Here is a 6,828-nt window from a genome sequence, read left to right as displayed (position 1 = left end):
AATGCCCAGATTTACAACTTATTGTCCGTTATTTAAACGCCTAGCTAGGAACATTTTTTGAGAAACTGTCAGCATGAAGAATTATATTTATCTTGCATAATCGTAGCTGATTGTACATCTCTGCTGTATAGATGGAACGGTGCGCATATTTGAAAAAATACACACTATAATCCAGTATATAAGCAGCAAACAACAATGAAACACATTACAGTTCACTCCAAAGTGGAAAGATGAATTTTACTCAGCACAGTGCAATTCAATATGGTGCAATAACATGAAGGATATGAAATATGCCCAAACTTTGCAAGTCATCCGTGAGAATAATAATGCACTTCTATACTGTTGGCTGTTGAAAGTTAATACATGTCATGATTTTAATGGTCATAGCACTAAGTTAGCTTAGCAATTGCTGGATTTTAATTCCAGCAGCTGTAAAATGCTTCATAGCATCACCACATCAGTTTATAAAACTTTCCTTTTGTAAGGAAAATAAAACTGCTTTTGTCAGACCTATTTTAGAGGTCAAGGGTTATGCCAACAATATTTCCAGTGATAATTAAAATGTAGTCACAGACGTTAACTAGAACAGCTATGGTGTGCTAGCTGTAATGGATTTGGCATCCTAAAAAAAAAAGAAAAAAAAAGTAGATTTGTAATTTGTTTTTTTCCTGAGAAGTACTGTGGCTACTGTTGAAGGGGAGCTTTTATCGAAACATATCAGGAAGCTGTATTACAAGCTGACATGCGTTTTTGTGTGGATGTGTGTGTTTTAGAGTGTGTGTGAGAGAGAGAGGGAGCGAGCCTGGACTTTGAGTTAAATCAAAGCTGCTGCTGTAGCTGCTACTCAAATCCCCTGTTGGTGAAAACTAAGTTTGTCCGGGAGCGAAGAGAGGCTGGTGAATTATTAATGCCTGCTGAAGCTTCACTCACGGTGAACCAGCAGACCACTGAGACACCACTGCTCCGAGACGCATGCTGAGAGGCCAGTGCAGTGCTGTGCCCACAGCGTCCCTTTCTCACAATCGCTACACATGAAGAATTTCGACTGCTCATGCTGACTAAAGCTGGTTGATTCCGGTGCTGGTGAATGCAGCAATCTTTCAAGCATCTATCTGCAGGCTACTCTGGTCACACCGCACTAATGCTGATTTATTTATTTTTTCTTCACTTGTATATCAGTTAGTAGGAACAACTAGTAAGCTGAGGCCTACTTCAGAGGCAAATAAGTTTATAAATTACTATTATACACGCTGTATTAATGTTATTCTAAAATATTAAGATTATAATTGGGATAAAACAAATGTAGACATAGTCTTGTAACATAGTCCATTAGTAGATATACATTAAAATCAGATGTTTTGCATATGCTGTGTTAGATCAGCTATGAATTAGCATAATGTTGGCTAAAGTCCACTATGATTGGAGACCTTTTATTACTTTGATTAAACTCATCAGTTTACACACAATGATTACTTAATGAGTACCTTTAATTAATATGATGTAATGGCTTTTACATTTCTGAATGAGTTGATTTAAAAGATTTGAATCTATATGAATCCCATCTGTAAATGTCTCTTAGGACAATGGCTCAAAGACGCTGCTTCCTAGTGTTGCAACATGGGGGAAAAATGGCCAAGTTATAAAGAATATTGTGAACCACCAGAAGTCTGACTCATACTTTAGTACAATTTTCAGATTCCTAAATGTTACACATTTGTCTGCAGTGTCCATGAAAACGTTTGAGCTACTTTCACCAAATTAGTCAATTGTCTCAGGCAGGATATTTTCTTTATTTTTAATTTTTAAAAAAAATTTTTTAAATGTTTTGTCAGACAGGGAAGTGGGTTGTGAGAGAGGGCAGAGAGTGTCATCGAGCCGGGACTTGAACCTGTGACATCAAGGACTTAAACGATTACAGGTCCAAGATGCAATAAACAATCAGGTCTGCAGAGAGATCACTGGGGCTCACCTTCACTCCATCCAGGACTTCACATCGTGCAGACCCCACACATCCATGACGCACTGTTCAGTCTGTTATCTTTTGGTGCTACAGAGCACTATTTGTGAAAACCTGCCACCAAATACAGTTTCTTTCCCCAGATTGTCTCTCTGAACACAGTGAAGACCTGCATACAGAGCAGTCAGCTTCTCTGCAGTGAAACAAAATAATTTAATATGTGCACTACCACAGCTTGCATTTTTATATATATATATATATATATATATATATATATATATATATATATATATATATATATGTATATGTACACACATTTTCCTTGTATCCTTTATTTCCTCTAAAGTTTATATATTTATACTTAATGTCTGTTTCCTCAGCATGAAGTCAAATTCATTATTTGAGTCTTGGCCAGTACAGATGATTCTATATCTGCATCTCTTCTTCATGGCACTGATGGTTATGTTTGAGACTAGACACATCGTTGCTAACGTTAATGTGTTTTTATACATCTGCTTTTTCGTCACGCTGATTTCTTATTTTTTTCTACCATAACATTAAGAGAACAGGACCTTTTGCACTATAAGCTTGTGGGTGGACTGAGTATTTGCGTTCAGTGTTTTAGTACAGTTATCCACTTGAGAAATGGTGAGAACAGAGAGAAATAAAGCTACAATTATTGTGCCTTGTGGTTTAATTAAGTACCTCAAACAGAGCCAGCAGTGTTGGTCTTCTGCAGGAACAGAGTCATTTGTGCCTCCTAAATGAGCTGATGATCAGCTGATTCCTTTAAGTGCCATCTTCATACCCATTTAGATAATAAAGTGGTCTTCTCCAACACTTGGCACTATACATCTACTCCTCGCCTGCTTACTGCCCACTGCTGCATTGCAGAGTGGAGGCATTCACCCATTCTGAGATTCATAAATTAACCCTTTCATACATAGAAAGCACTAAAATTAATAGTTTTAAGTGTGTATGCGTGTTTCACAGCATGGATTGCTACCTATTGGAAAACTACTGCAAGTTCACAAAAGCTGTCTTCATAGGTAAAGAATTAACAGAAATGCATTGTGAAAAACTTAATTTTCCTGGAGATGAGTGTAGTGAAATCCAATGTTTTCTCTTATAACTGAGTACTTTTCTGAGGCCACCCTCATGTTTTGTTTTCTAATAATGAAACGATATAGGAGTTAATCCATAACAGCTGAAATTATTCAGACAACGAGGGATGATGGTGCAGAGCTCATTTTGTTTTTTATTTTTATTTTTTACATGTCCCAAACATTTGAACATAATGTGATCAAATGGAGTAAAGATACATTTAAAAAATCCTAATATTTGGTTATCATTATCTGTAAGCCATAATCATGAAAATACATCAAAAGCTTGAAATATTTAAGTGTTTAATGCACCTTACTCTTGACTTACTCTTTTTGAAACAAGTGACAAATAATTAACTTAATCATGACATCATTTTTGAGATATACCTTTAGGCTACAGTGTTGAATATGCAGAAAGATGATATTGGGCTGAAGTTCTGTCATCTGGGAGATCATCCTTTTTTATAGATGACTTTTGATTTCTCAAAGCTTAAATAGAGCTTTGAGCCTGCGTTAATGTGGGAACTTCTTTGTGTTAACAGCAATATCAGTATATTTATATCATTAAATCCTTATCTCAAGGTCTGATTTCATTGGACCTGATTGGACATATTAAAAAAACTTAAAAAAAAAAATGCATATAGGCAGTTAGAAAGATACGAAAGAATAATCCTGACGCTAAAATTCATCCATGCACAAGCTACAACACCTGATTCTTTTGGCTAGTTTCTAATAAAAGATTGATTCATACCTGTGATGGTATTAGTCACACTGCAATAAAACATTATCCAAATTTATTCCAACAGTCTGAACCTCAGAGGACTTGCCGTGTTGTCCCCTGTGATAAATGCCAACAATCTGCTGTTCTAGAGAGGTTTAAATAAATGCGTTCCATTATTTGCAAAAGCTGCTCCATCCAGGTATAGCATACAGTAATTGCGCGAGTCTTTCATGGTCCACAGTTTCTATCTGCCTTTGCCATTTGGTATCATTTTCTCGCCGTGACAGATTGCAGCTTATCTATTCTTTTAAGCTGGTGGCAAGTTGCAGCGCTATCTGCCGTGTGAGGCCGCCTCCATTGACGGCTGCTAGTCAAGCTGGCATTCATTATCAAGCAGGTAATAACACAGAGCACTGGGCCTAACTCGAGCGGCAGTGGGCTCATTAATACAAACAGGACCCTAAACCCAAACTCAATTTACTTGAAAGCCTCTTTGGAGTTGGGAGTTCAGTGAAGAGTCTTTGTGTGTGGGTGTGTGTGCGTGTGCATGCATGAATATCCATCTGTGTGTCCAAGAAAGGTATTAATCATCCCTCTCCCACAGCCCGACACAAATACACAAACAGTGCAGAGTGTGCATGTGCATCACAAAGCTCCAATTATATAGCTGATCAGTGGTGTATGTTTAAGTAGTCACTCACCTCTTTCCTCTCCCCATCCTCACTCATATCTCTGTCATTAATGAGTCCAATTAGCACATGCAAATATTTATTTCCAGCTAACAGTTGTGATTTATCACACTGTTCTGTCTTTAAAACAAACGGTGTTTGTAATTTGTGTATTTTGTACACGCACATACATGTTTGCGCGTCCCCTCACTTTGTTCGCAAAGACACATCCACTCATTAGGCCCTCCTGGTGCGTTAGATCATCAGCAGCACAAGTCAAGGAATCAAAAGACGGCGTAAAGAGGAGAAAAAAGAACATAACAAATTCATCACTGGAATATTCAACTGCTCACATACACCCTCCCCATGTAACAGTCATTGATTTAGGGTGTGCGACTGTAATGGGTACCACTCCACTATCGTCAGATTAATGACACCCAGACATTGCAGAAGGCACCGAGAAGAGGGGGAGGAAGGAGGAGATTAAATAGAGGGAAACAGAGATGCTCTTTTGGGGAGTTATTGCTGAGAGGTACTTAAATTTGCTGCACATAGCATTTTAAAATATCAATAAATCACAGAGAAATGTGTTATGACGCCTTGGTAGAATTGAAGTAAACAAATGGTCGCTGTTGTAAATGCTTGTTTCTCAAAATAAGAGCAGATTTTCTTTGAATAATTTCATTTCTTTCTTTTCTATGCAAGTTCTGCTGTAAATCTCCCTTTATCTGCAAAACCTGAGTTGATTCTGCACGAGGAATTCGGTGCATTAGGCATGTGCTGATATGAGATTCTCTCAGCAAGATAACATGGAGTAAAACACCATGATTTCACAGTGTTAACACAGAGATTACATACTATGATGATTGAAAAAGAGAAGCAACATTTGAGTTGCTCTGTTTAATTTTTTCTGTATCAAACTCACTCTTTACATTCAATTAAACAACTATAAGAGCCAGCAAATTGCTTTAAAAATGTACCATTGTTTCTTTTAATAGATGTACAGAGTGGTAAAAGAAAATATAATTTACGGGATAAACGTGTTTTATTTAATTTTTTTTACTAAACATACATATTTTGCAGAATTGCATGCCTTTAGCTGCTCTTTTACAGAGAAACAGAGTCTACTGAGCTGCTTAGCAGGGATGTCACTCCCACCTCTTGAGTTGCAGTTTCAAAACAGCATTACTGTTCAGTGATGGGTGACACTCCCTAAGTTTCCACAACATGACTTTCTTTACAGGCAGCTTTGTCTTGTTTGTAAGGATAGGAACTAGCAGTTTTCAGCAACATGTGAGGGAGGGGCAGTGCCATTACTTTGTGCTGCATCCAGGCAGAATAAATCACTCTTGCTCTTTGGCTGGCCTCTGAAAATAGGAGTTCAACCCAAAGACGTTACACATTTTAGCAGTTTTAAACCTTTTCAGACCATGGTATTCCTAGATGTCGGGCATCGCCTCATGACTATTTGCATAAAAAAACTATTTGCATGACATTACCAAGTACAAAATATACAAAAAGTTCTGTTCAGAATTTTGGACATATTTGTGCGTACACAACATAATGAACTCCTGATTTCTTAAGTTGCACTTCACGTCTAACCTTTAGGGATCTTGTATTTACTTTTACAAGTCAAAAAGGTCATTAGGCTTTGAGAGACCTAACATTTTTGTAGACTATGCTGATTGTGTTTCAGTGGACTGTTGGCCCTCCTTAAAAATTAAATGTGTTACTTGTTTAATAATATACTCCCCAAAACATGATGAATTTACGTCCGTTACCTTTCTGCAGCATTGTAAAACAGTAATCTGATTAGCTCCTTAGACCTTGTAACAAATCTGTCCCACTTTCAATGCCACTGCGGTCACTTTATCTGGTGCAGGCACAGACCGCAGCCGTGGTTTAATTTGCCTTTTGATAAGCTTTGATCAAAGAGTGCGTTTTTTTTACTTGCCTAATATTGACGAGCTCCTCTTGTACCACCAAAAAAGCTCTGATCTATCCAGGCATTGAGGTGTTGTAAGTAACCTGGTAATGTGTCGGTCACAAAACCTCTTAGCCCTTGAATAAGTGAGTGGGGTCTCTGTAGATTTACTTTGACTCCCACAGATCCCATAGCAACCCGGCAGATTTGTATCAGGGAAGTTTGGAGGTCATGTTAACACATCTTTGTTCTTTGAGCTGTTAAACAGTTTTTGCAGAGTTAGCTGATGTTGAGAAAGGAGAGAGCTTAGGTCAGGGTGGTGAAATGACCTGTGATTGGTGAGCAGAAATGATGACACAATAATTAACCTCTGCATTAAAGTCGAACTGAATCAAAAGACGTTCTTCCACTACAACCCTGTGGTGAAATGTGCAGTGAAGACAATTTTCCTTGTC

The sequence above is a fragment of the Poecilia mexicana genome, unplaced genomic scaffold (genome assembly GCF_051168715.1).
Source record: "Poecilia mexicana isolate PSO_F unplaced genomic scaffold, ASM5116871v1 scaffold_4, whole genome shotgun sequence".
In the NCBI taxonomy this organism is placed as follows: domain Eukaryota; kingdom Metazoa; phylum Chordata; class Actinopteri; order Cyprinodontiformes; family Poeciliidae; genus Poecilia; species Poecilia mexicana.
Note: the sequence above shows the minus strand (reverse complement) of the source record.